At 42.6% G+C, this 11,470-nt stretch overlaps 1 long non-coding RNA gene across 1 annotated transcript; it reads right to left on the bottom strand.

The window, feature by feature from the left end:
• Positions 1 to 6,596: 6,596 nt before the first annotated feature.
• On the bottom strand, positions 6,597 to 10,279 carry LOC139670888 (uncharacterized). The gene is made up of 3 exons (XR_011697600.1): positions 10,114 to 10,279; positions 9,185 to 9,450; positions 6,597 to 6,682 (listed from the first exon to the last, which is right to left on the bottom strand). It is a non-coding gene; the product is annotated as an uncharacterized lncRNA (long non-coding RNA).
• Positions 10,280 to 11,470: the final 1,191 nt, after the last annotated feature.

The following is an 11,470-nucleotide window of genomic DNA, read 5'->3' as shown; positions in this document are numbered from 1 at the left end:
AAGGCTTTGCCACAAGGACACATTGTGGTTCATGTGTCACTGCTCCCAGTTCTGTATCAGCTGCAAACATGCTGAGGGTGCATTTGGCCCCACCCTCCCAGGTCACTAATGAGGAGATTAAACAGTACTGTCCCAGTATCAACCCCTGGGGTACCTCAGTGGCCTCCAACTGGACTATGAGCTGCTGATCTCTACCCTCGGAGCCCTGAAGTTCAGCTAGTTTTCAGTCCATCTCACTATCCCCTGATCTAGTCTGTACTTCAACATTTTGTGTTGAGGGTGTTGCAGGAGACAATGTCAAGAGCCTTGCAAAATAAACAGCATCTACTGCTCTCCCTTCATCCACTGAGCCTGTTGTCTCATTGTAGAAAGCTGTTGGTTGGTCAAACATGATTTCACTTTTGTAAGTTTTTGCAATTGTTTGGGATTATTTGTTCCATTTCTTAGGGATCACCCTGTAGTTTCTCAGATTCTCTTTGCCCATGTGGAAGGCAGGAGTCACATTTGCTTTCTACCAGGCCTCAGGAATTTCCTCAAGTATCAAAGATAACTGAGAGTGGCCTTGCTGTGACACTGATCAGGTCCCTCAGTAGTCATAGGAGCATCCTATCAGATTCCATGGACTTGTATATGTCTAGTTTGGCTAAGCATTCCTTAAATCAATCCTTATCCATCAAGAGCAAGTCTTCCTTGCTCCAGACCTTCACACTGGTTTCAGGCACCTGGTAGGCAAATCTTAGCTGAAAAAGCAAGAGAAAGAAGGCACTGAGTACTTTGACCTTTTCCATGTCCTTTGTTACCAGTTTCCCTGTCCCATTTTCATTTTATCATCACTGCAGTCAAGGCTACCCCTGACTTTCCTACTGCTGACCAGTTCTTCCACATTGGTAAGCGTCGGGTAGAGCAGAGAACTTGCTTTGGCTCCTCCATCACCTGTGTCTGGAAGGGAGTTATATCCTCAGTGCAGTCCAGAAACAGTCTTTATTGCTTGTGCCCTGTTCAAGAACCAGACCTCCAAACATGAGGCTTCTCCCAGTTGTCTACTGCTTCTTCCCAACCAGGGGATCTGTAGCAGACACCCACCACCAGTTGTTCACATTGGTCTGCCCTTTAATCCTGACTCATAAGCTCCCCAATCACCCCTCCCTGGCTAAGCCACAGGCATTCTCACTGCTCTTTCACATGAATCTCTCTTCCAAACCTTCCTGTAGGTTTCAGAGAAATATCTATCTCAATCATGCCAAGTTCCTACTACATTTTTCATAAAAAATGTCTCCATGAGGCAGGGCAGAGAGAATGGATGGACACATAACAGGACAGTGGGATGCAGGAGCTACTCAACCCTTCTTAGGAAATGGAAATCCAGTAATAGGACTCACTTAAAGGGGAAAATCAGACTACATTATTTCTACTTTGTACAAAGCAGTTCGGTATTTTTTATAGCACTATGAGACTTTGGACCTTATAAAATAGAAAAAAATATGAATGTTATGCTCAGAAGAAAGGAACAGCTACATCATAGGACATTCTGTGTGAGATGTTCCTCGCACAGCAGGAGTCCAGATCACAAAGTCATTATTCAGTCCTATCATTGCATGTACTTTCCTCAAGAATTTTGACTTTGCTACAGCCTCTTAAGAGTAATGTATGAACTTAAGGATTTTGAAGTATCAGAGAAAATAAGGAATATCATTCATTAGGTCATACACATTGGGGTTCACATTTCTGAGTATTTCATGGGCACTGGAAGCTCTCACTAATGTTAGCTGTTTTCACAGTTTTGGCACCACACAAGCTATTACCGCTTATTTGTTCTTCACTAAAGACCAGTGACTGGCATATACCAAGATCATAAAGAACGAAATGAAAATCCCTAAGTCTCCAAATGCAGCCTCAATTTGCTGTTTCAGAGACTCTTATCTCTCAGGTTTACATGGCAGGGAAGAGGGAATGAAGCCAGTCACTAGATTAATTTACAGATTTGCCCTTCAAATCCTGAAGAATTATTCCGATGGCTGTTGTTGACGCTATGTTTAGTAATTTCCTGGTGTAAACAGGCGTAAGTTCTGTGGAAAAACAAAAAATGTGACTTAAATCAGAGTTCCCACAACTTGTTTGCAACTACAAACTTCTTGGAATTGTTTTAAAGCTTATCACTATTTGCCTGCTTTCTAAATAAGCAGGAATGAGGAACAAAAACATCAGTTGTTACCTCAGGCAGGTATATCCTTCAACAGGGCTACTCTAGTGCCAAAGTCTGACCTCAGTTCGGGGTTCCTGCAGGTCAGACATGGAAGGGGCCCTCAGTACCAGTGCTCTGCTGAATGGAGCTCGGTGCTGCTCCCAGCACAGCAAGAGCAGCCCTCACCCCAGGGAATGATGGCACAGCTAGCCTGTGCTATGAAATTAGAAGCTTCTCTTTTGAAAGGGTTCTTTGTTTCCATAAATACTGGGGAAAATTCTTAAAAGTACAAATCTGCTTTCTCAGAAGTGATAGGAAGCCCTCGAGCTTGGGTCTCCAAGGCAGCTGCAGCCGAGTTACCTGATCACAGGAATCTGTAGGATCCAACGTGCCCAAATACTTTTGAGAATCTGCATCAAGAGCTCGAGTTTCACAAACAAGAAATGGAACAAAGACTCCAAAGTGCTGGTTTTTTGATTAGCTGTCCTAATATGACCTTGTGAAACACATCAGTAGGAACAAAGAACAGCTAAGAACTTTTTTTGTGTCTGGCCTTTGTGCTTTTGAAAAATTTACCCCAAATCCAAAGCTACTTGCCCACCTGTCCAAAAGCCCAACCATTCTTGAGGAAAATCTGCCATCTGTTCCACCCTGCAAATCACCTGGACAGCACCATCCTGGTGGCTGGATGCCTCCCTCGGCCAGACTGGTCCTGGATGAAGTGATGTTGCGGAGGGGCTGAACTGCACAACCACGTGGGCTCTCACCTCTCCATTACTGTGTGACCAACATACTACGTGACCAGCACTAAGTATCATTCCAGGCAGCAGAATGTGTCAGATGGATGATGAAAAATGGCTTTCTAGATTTTTGCAAATCTGTCTGCAAGTTGTTTTTCCAAAGGACTTTTATATTACCTCCAACGGGACCACTCTGAGTTCAAAGTAAGGAGATTTAGGTCACCACAAACAGTCCTCCTTAGGTGATTTTCTGCAGCCCTCAATCGTTTGTAATGAATTATTGCCACCACAGTCACAGGACATCTTAAGCACAGATGTCCTTTTCCTTCTTACTGCCAACATACAGGTTTTCATTTTATCTTGTATATCTATAAACCTGGTTTTCTCTCACATTCAAACAAACATTTCAGGTAGTAACCTTGTCTCCAGTAGATTATTGCATTTTGTTCTTCAAAGAGTTCTTTTGATACAAAACCTCAGAGCCATCCAAAAGGCATTGACTATAATACCATAATTTTTTGAACTAGTTCTAAATACAAATGTCAGGCAATATTTTAAAACTACAGGAAAAGCCCCATGGAGCTCTTATTTTCATTCACTTGCATCTGCCCACACTGCTTCCAGATGAAAAGACTGTAGAATTAAATACAAAAGTAATGTAAAAAAATGTCATCAAGGTTGAACCATTTGCCATAGACCCAAAGCTGACCTGGCCTTTGTGGTTTCTTTTGCTAAATCAGGGATATTATTTTTACTGTTGCTGTGTCCATGTCCAGCAGACACTGACAGTGTCTGCATCCCATCCCTCTGCAGTGACATGCTGGAGACCATTCTGTGGGAATGCCTTATGTTAGCATTACTGCAAATGACATGATGTGCCAGTACAGATGTCAGGTGAGAATTTCACAGTTACGATAAAAATCAGTACAAAGCCTGGCCAGTGTACCAGGAAACCTCTGCAGACTTATGCAATCCTGTTTGTTCCAGTTACTTCAATCAAAGTTGCCTTGGCTCAGGAAAAATAAGGCAACTACAAAAAAATATTTTCAAATAACAAAACTCCCAAAATGTAATTGAAGAAACTCTGAACTCTGCTTTATTCTCATATAAAAAAACATTCCATACATATCAGAGATTTGTCAGAATTCCCCTTCCTCTGTCTTGCCTTCTTGTAAAATTTACTTTTAATAACTGTCAGCTTCCTGAACCACAAAGCTCTCTCTTTTGTTTTGCTCTTATTCACTGGGGCAAAATAAAATGCTAAGGTAAGAAGAGAACACAGGTGTGTTTATCCTGGGTGATGGCAAAAGGAATTTGCACTCCAGCAGGAATGGAAACACAAACGAGAGGCTAATGGGTTGTTTCCAGCCTTTGCCTGCTGCAGTGGGAGGTCTCCCAGATGGGTCAGCTAAAGGACACCAGCCAAAACTACACCTCCCAGTCCCATGTGCTGCCCACTGTGATGGCTTACCTTGGAGGGAATGTGATCATCCTCCTCCTACTGTAGGAAGTCCCAAATTTGTTGAGAGCAGAGATGTTGGAGGCATCTTAAGCACCACCATTTCCCCTTGAGAATCTGAAACCTTATCACCACAATCAGGGAGTGAGTGCCAGGGAGAAGTTTCGGTGCCTTTCATCCTGACAGTGTCTCTGAACTGGAAGCTTAGAAATAGCACAATCCAGTACAGATGATATAGTGCAGCTCCCTCTTACTGCAGAGCTCTTCTGATGAGGCCAGAAACCTGCCCTGTGCCACAAATTGAAATATCCTTATAGAAGAATACAACAGCACTGAGCAGAGGTGAGTGGCCAAGTTTTACAAGGCATTGAGCTCACTGCAAAGGTAGACATATCTTGTGGAGAGAGTCACCTTTCATAAATCCCTCTAAGCATCACTGCTTCATACCCTGGCTTTTAGCTGGTGAAAGACAGTGCCTATAAAACCATGTTTTCTATTTGTGGGGAAAGGTGGTTGAGACAATTAATTTGCTGAGACAATTTAGGGAGATTTGAAGCAAAAAGAATTACACTTTGAACCTACCATGTAGATTACTATTTAAAACATAAAAAATTTCCAAGAATATAGTGGTCAGTTCAGATGACTGGGATTTTTTTGCTATGCTTTATAGTCTTTGCTATAACACTGTTGTACAATTTCATCTAACACCCAAGAGAAATATTTTTCAGACCCAGATCTTTCTTTCTTCAACACACAGAGTGTGGCAGTGCAGTAACAGCAATTCCTGCTGCAGGATGATGAGAGGATATATCGTTTGTGCATACTTAGTGTGATATTGACCCAGAGTATTGATTACAGAGTATTGATTACAGCCCCACATCCCATCATGCCAGGAACTGCACAAAGAACTGTAACTTACTTGCTGAGGATATTCTTGCACATGGATTTATTTGTCAGGAATGTCTACAGAAAGTTTTCTGCATATATTACAGAGCAGTACAAAACCAAAAGCCAGCATTCTGCCAAAGCAGACACCTGGAAAACATCATTCCCTGGGTATACACAGGGATAGTTAAGATACTCTTCAAGGAAGTGGGAGCCCTGGGCTCATACCCTCAGGTTGCCACTATGCTAAAGTGGAGAATGTTCCTGCTCTTCACAGATCCCATTGCTGCCCAGGTTCATTAGACATAGATTTGAGTGTATTTGACTTCCTATCAATACCACTGGGAATTAACAGGAGCCCTGACCCGAGCTCCCAGGCAACTTAATGCCTTCATTTTCAACCATCAATTGATTTTAAGGTTTGCCTAAGTTTCTGAGGTCCCATGAACAGACTGAATAATGAGACAAATTAAGCGTCTCAGGTCATAACTAGGTGAAATTTAAATCTAATGTAGCTCTACACACTCAATAGAAGCATATCAAACATTGAACTACATGCTTATAATCACTCTTTCAAAAATATCAAGGAGAGAATTGGAAAAAAGTACTTTAATCAAAATGTAAGAAATTAAAAAACCCCAACAACCCAAAAACAAAGGGCAGAAAAATGTGATCTACCCATGAACAACTGACAAGAAATTAAGTTACTCTGTGTAAAATTTGCAGGAGCTATAGCTTGAATTATGCCACAGACACCCTCAAATGCATGATTTTTTCCCCCAGCTACAGCAAAATGCTCCCTGATCCTTTAATGCCAAAAGACAAGGGGGTGCTCTGTACACTGAACTGAGCTGTACCATTAATTAAAATTACAGCCTGCAAGGGAAGCAGAGAATTCTGTTTTTCTAAGAATTCTAAGGTTTTTCCCTCCCCCCATCTATCTGCCAGCTGTTGGGATTAAAGGAACATGCAGCAGACAATGAGCTGGAGCCCCACATGTTGCCCTGCCCTGGAAGCCAGGATGCACAGGGCTTCTGCCTTCTGGAGATGGTCCAGGCATTCCTTCCTCCTTCTACCATATCACGAGGAAGTCTCATGCAATCCTTTTTTCCCTGTCCCCTTTCCTGTGAGGCAGGAAAGCTCCAAAGAAACCCAAGTCTCAACCTTCTGACTATCAAACAGGGACGGAGGCATCCGGCACAACTGAGCAGGTGTGTGCGTGACAGGACAAGGCAGCTCGGAGACAGGGGAGCGGAGGACTGGGACAAAGGCAAGGTGAGTAGGCTGGCAGCAGCAAGACAGGACAGGCCCAGCTGCAGCAGGGGTGTGAAGTTCAAACAGGGTGATGAACAGAGAGATACAGGTTCTGGTCTCCTATGCACGCTGTGTAGTGGCACCAGTGAGGAGCGAGACCTCCTAGACATACAGCAGAGAGAGAAAATCCAGGTCAGGAACATGCCTGTAAGCAAATACCTTCTAAAGGTTTGTCCTTTGACAAGAAGGGGGTGATCTCGCAGCTGTGGTGGTTGATGGGGAACAAAGTGGACTTAAAATCCTTTTTTATACCTTGCTATAAAAGTATCAGCAGTTAAATACAGACCGTGTCTCAGGTGTCTTTTCTCAGGCATTATCATTTATAGATATTTGAAAAAAACACGGTCAGGTTTCATCACATTACCTATTAGGCTATGAGGAAGCACAGAGAGAGATCCAACATTTCCCTGCCTGTACAAGATTTTCCTGTAACCAGGAATATTAACTCAATCTGTCTAAATGATCACTGACTCTCCAAAGAATATTTCTCCTTCCATTAAAAGAGTTAGGTAGTCAAAGGGCAAACCCCCTAAATCCATTAATAGGGAGGCAAGCTTTCTGGGGGTGCCTTCACCCTCAGAAGCTGTTTTGCTAAATTAAACATTAAAAAGAGAGGCAAAGCTGCATAACTAGAACTGCCAGGGCAATGGTAACCTGGTGGTCTCCTTCTGTGCCTCATGCCTGTGCTGACCAGCAGCAGCTCTCCCCTGTCTCACACACACAGCACAGCCACTCCATCAGCTCCCACAGCCTGCCCCTGCCAGCCTGAAGCGTTCTGGTTCCCAGGCAGTGAGGCCGCATGGACAGCACAGCCATTCCTACAGCTCCCACAGCCTGCCCCTGACATCACGCAGCATTCTGGTTCCCAAAAGCAGTGAGGCCATAGGTGGGCCTTTCCCACTTCAGACCCCATGCATCAAGACAACTGCTGGCCTGTGCTGGTTTTTTTCTTTATTTCCTACATTTTCAGCAGTTTGCAGAGTTAAAACATACTCAGTTGCTTAACCAAGGCCATCATCTGGAACACAATCAAGATTAAGAAATTTGCATTTTGAGTCTTTCTGAACAAAGTGCCGTTAGGTATCTTGAGATAACACACTCCTTTCCAGCTCTGTGTCAGCAACAATTTTGTCTCACTTCTATTTTTTTTTGTTTTAATATTAAAGGCATTCAAACAGAACCCAAATCTTTCCAAAGCTAACAAGGAAAGGATTTCTTCCTCTGATTGAAGTGGCGTTAGCAAGGCTGTGATGAAGTGCAGCGTGCTGAGACCTGCATGATGCCAGCACTGAACACATATTGAGATGAGAGGAGTCATTGTAAAACTCTGGGCAAAGGGGTTGGGCCCATCTCTCTAAAGCCCAATGTCTACCTCATTTCAGCAGCAGGCAAACAGCAAGACCAGATTATTTACAAGAGCATGGAGGTCAATCTTGACAGTATTTTGTTTCTTCTGTAGTTAGTGATGACAGAACAGATGATTATGAACAGCAATTGAAGTATTCTCAGATTGGGTGACTCATAACAACTTGTTCATGCTGCTGTCTCCAAACCCAAGGTTGTTGAGGATGGTGGAAGGAGGAAGCACAGAAGGCACAAAGAAGTAATACGATGTATTTACAGCAATCTCTCTGCAATCCTGAGCCACCCCTATGTTCATTCCTTAAGCTGCACATACAAATGCACACACAGTCTAACACACAGGCAGGAACAGCAGTAAAACATTAAGAAATGTACAAAAACAATGCCTACATGGAAGGCAGAAGATTAAGTGCCAGCGATCGTCTACACTGGGTCATGCACTTAAAGCCAGTTCATAATTTCTCACTGGGGCATCACTCAGTATACCCCAAAATGAATAAGTCTGAGTAAACCTCAGAAAAGTCTTTCTTAGAGCACAGGGACCAAGAAAGACCTGGTTAACATGTGCTACATCCCCACCTACCTTAGTCAGAATAACTAGAACAAAGCCAGTGCAGCTGTGCCAGTTTACACCAGCTTAGGTTATGACCTGTTCAAACATTTTTGGATGAAGTCCAGCAATAAAGTCTAGACATTGTTATTCAGAACTAATTTGATCTTCATCTTTTGCTTTTGTACAGAAAGGAAGAGGAAATGTATGTCACAAAGCAGCATTTCACACAGAACAGCAGGGAAAGACAGGATGGTAACCCAATTAAAGGCAGATCAGAAATCTTTCAAAGCCATTTATAAAGAAACAAACTATCTCCAACCTCCGGTGACTGAATGAAAAGAGATTGCATGGAGCAAGGAATCAGGTGATCTGCCTTGCAAAACCTTCTTCGCCTCAGAGAACAAAATTCAAGAGGCCATTTGATCAGCCTTTCCCCTTCGGTCACTGCTGCAATCTTCTGCTTTTATCTTCCTCAGTCTTGCTATCTCATGTGTGTGAGGAAAAATCTAAGGAGTTTGCAAGGTCTTTCTGTATTTCGGGGCCATGTCAAATAGCATTATTATTTTTTTTCCCCTGGTTGCTTACTAGAAAGATTGTCTGAAGCAAATTACCTTCTTTAATTCTAATATTTTGTATCTTTCTGTTCTTCATTGTCTCTAGGTCTCCTGGTCACAAAATGTTATTTTTACCTTGCTTCTCTTTATGTAACTTCCATGGAAGAATTCGGCATGCTCCTTGCACACGAATATCTGCACCGAGCGCAGGCAGATGAGGGAATATTTGAAAGGAACATCTGTGAAATCTTTGTGCTCCTGCTTCCTGAAGGCTCTGACATTCTGTCTCTTCCTTTGCTTCTACATCAGCTTCTTGTCTCCTCCTATGCAGCTTTTAAGTATATTTTTAGACAGTTGAACAATTCAAACAGTTTGCCTGGAGCCAGCATTTAAACTTAAACCTATATTTTCAGAAAAAATAGATTTAAAGTTAGAATGGCTATTTAGAAGTTTCAAAAAGGTCAGTCTCCTGCTGACACTTTACATACCTTACTTTTGTAGCTGCTTATATTTCAGATTAAAAAATTGTACATTATAAAGAAACATATCATGTTTCAAGGGAAAGAAAAGGAGGTCACTAAATTCTATCATAAAATATAGACTTTTATTTATTTACCTTTACTACTCAGGTTAGCTCTGTGTGACTACTCTAGTAAAATCCAGACTACAATTTGATGAGATGCTAAGGTCTGTGTTCAAGGTCCTCCTACTGCATCTCAAACATCATGCACAAGCACTGGTTCAATTAACCCCCTCAATTTGCTAGTTCTTTTATACCAAAACCATTTTTTAGATGGGAAGGGTAACCAATATGCTGTGTTGTGTGATGCCTGCTCTCCTGTAGATGGCTAAAACCAGCATAAATCTCTCCTTGGTGAGTTGAACAAAAGCCCACTCACAGTCCACACATTTGTCTCATCCAACAGGACACAATTTCTGCTTGCAGGCGGGGAAGCGCAGCCTTAGAAGATACATGGAGATGAAAACCAATCTATCTCAGCAGCTGTGTGAGTACATACAAAGGTCAGATATTCAGGACTAGAAATGTTAAAACTGTCCCTTACCTCACAGGTGCATCTCATCTCAGACTTCAGGATTCATTGGAACACATCAGTTGAGCTTGGCACACAGATTTGTTCTCCTTCAAGAACACTACAGCTATCTCCACCACTGCCTGTCTTCCAGTTCCAGGGAACCCAAACTTCCTGACCTTATTAGGGTATCTGTTGAGAAATTGTTGCCATTAGCCATATGAAGACACTACAGACTGATGATAGATGGGGAACTCCAACAGATTTTGCCTGGAAAAGAAGTCAGTGGTTCCAAGGACCTCACCCCGTTCTTGCCAGTCAAACCTGTCTTAGTTACCCAGCTGGCCTCTGAATGATCTGATGATACCAACCCCAGCAGCTGAAGACTTGCTTGCTCCCAGGATGTGCTGGCCCCAGGCACCATGGAACAGGAGTTACACAGGAACTGCTGGAACTCCATGTGTGGCTCTGGGGTCACAGCGCAGTTACTGCTGGCTTAGCCATATCTGCTTACCTTTGGCACTGCTGCCTGCCTGTGCCCTCCATTGCTGCTATTTCATTAAGCTTCAAGTACAAAAACTTGAGGCTTAAACTTGTTAAACAAACAAGTACAAAACCAAATAAAACCGAACACTGCAGTTCCTGCTTTCTTCCAGCACCACTCCTGGTCTGACTCATGCACCAGTCACCTCTTCATTTTATATTTGCTGTTTCTGCTGGCACCCTGTGTCCCTCTCACACAACCATGAAAACATCAGGATCTTCAAAGGCTGCCATAACTGGAGACTTGATGCTGGGATACTCCCCTTTCCCACGCTGTTAGCAGCATAGTTTTCCCCAGCAATTACATTGGACATATCCTGTGATGCTGAACTGAAAGAGACTAAGCAGAAGGAAGATGAGAATACTGGTAGCATAACTTGATATTCACAGTCAATGAAAATAGTATTGACATGACTAGGAGAGCAAATGGAAGGGTTCCAACAGAATGGAATTACGTAAAGAAAAGCAACTGTAACAGGGACATACTGGACAGACAATTTACCATTTTTCAGTTCATCTCTGGTTTCTCTCTGTGGTAATATATCCTTATCTACAGCACATGTAAAGTAATCCAAAGAAACTTAGTCTTCTCATGAACCCAAAATGGAATTCCAAAATAACTGGATATCTTTGATATTTGCATAACCGGGTTTCAGCTCTGCCTTAATGAAACAAGGAATTATATTCATCTCCAAAAGGTATGAAAATTAATTCAACAACATTAATGATAGTTCTGAGAACCATAGAGGACCCTATGAGGAAATTAACAACTGTGAGTTTGGTGCAGTGTTAAACAGAACCCACTGGAACACAGTCTGAAGCTGCACAGTGAAACTGTTAAAGCTGA

This window comes from Pithys albifrons, chromosome 4, assembly GCF_047495875.1.
Source record: "Pithys albifrons albifrons isolate INPA30051 chromosome 4, PitAlb_v1, whole genome shotgun sequence".
In the NCBI taxonomy this organism is placed as follows: domain Eukaryota; kingdom Metazoa; phylum Chordata; class Aves; order Passeriformes; family Thamnophilidae; genus Pithys; species Pithys albifrons.
The sequence above is the reverse complement of the archived record's forward strand: the minus strand, read 5'-3'. Positions and strand labels throughout refer to the sequence as shown.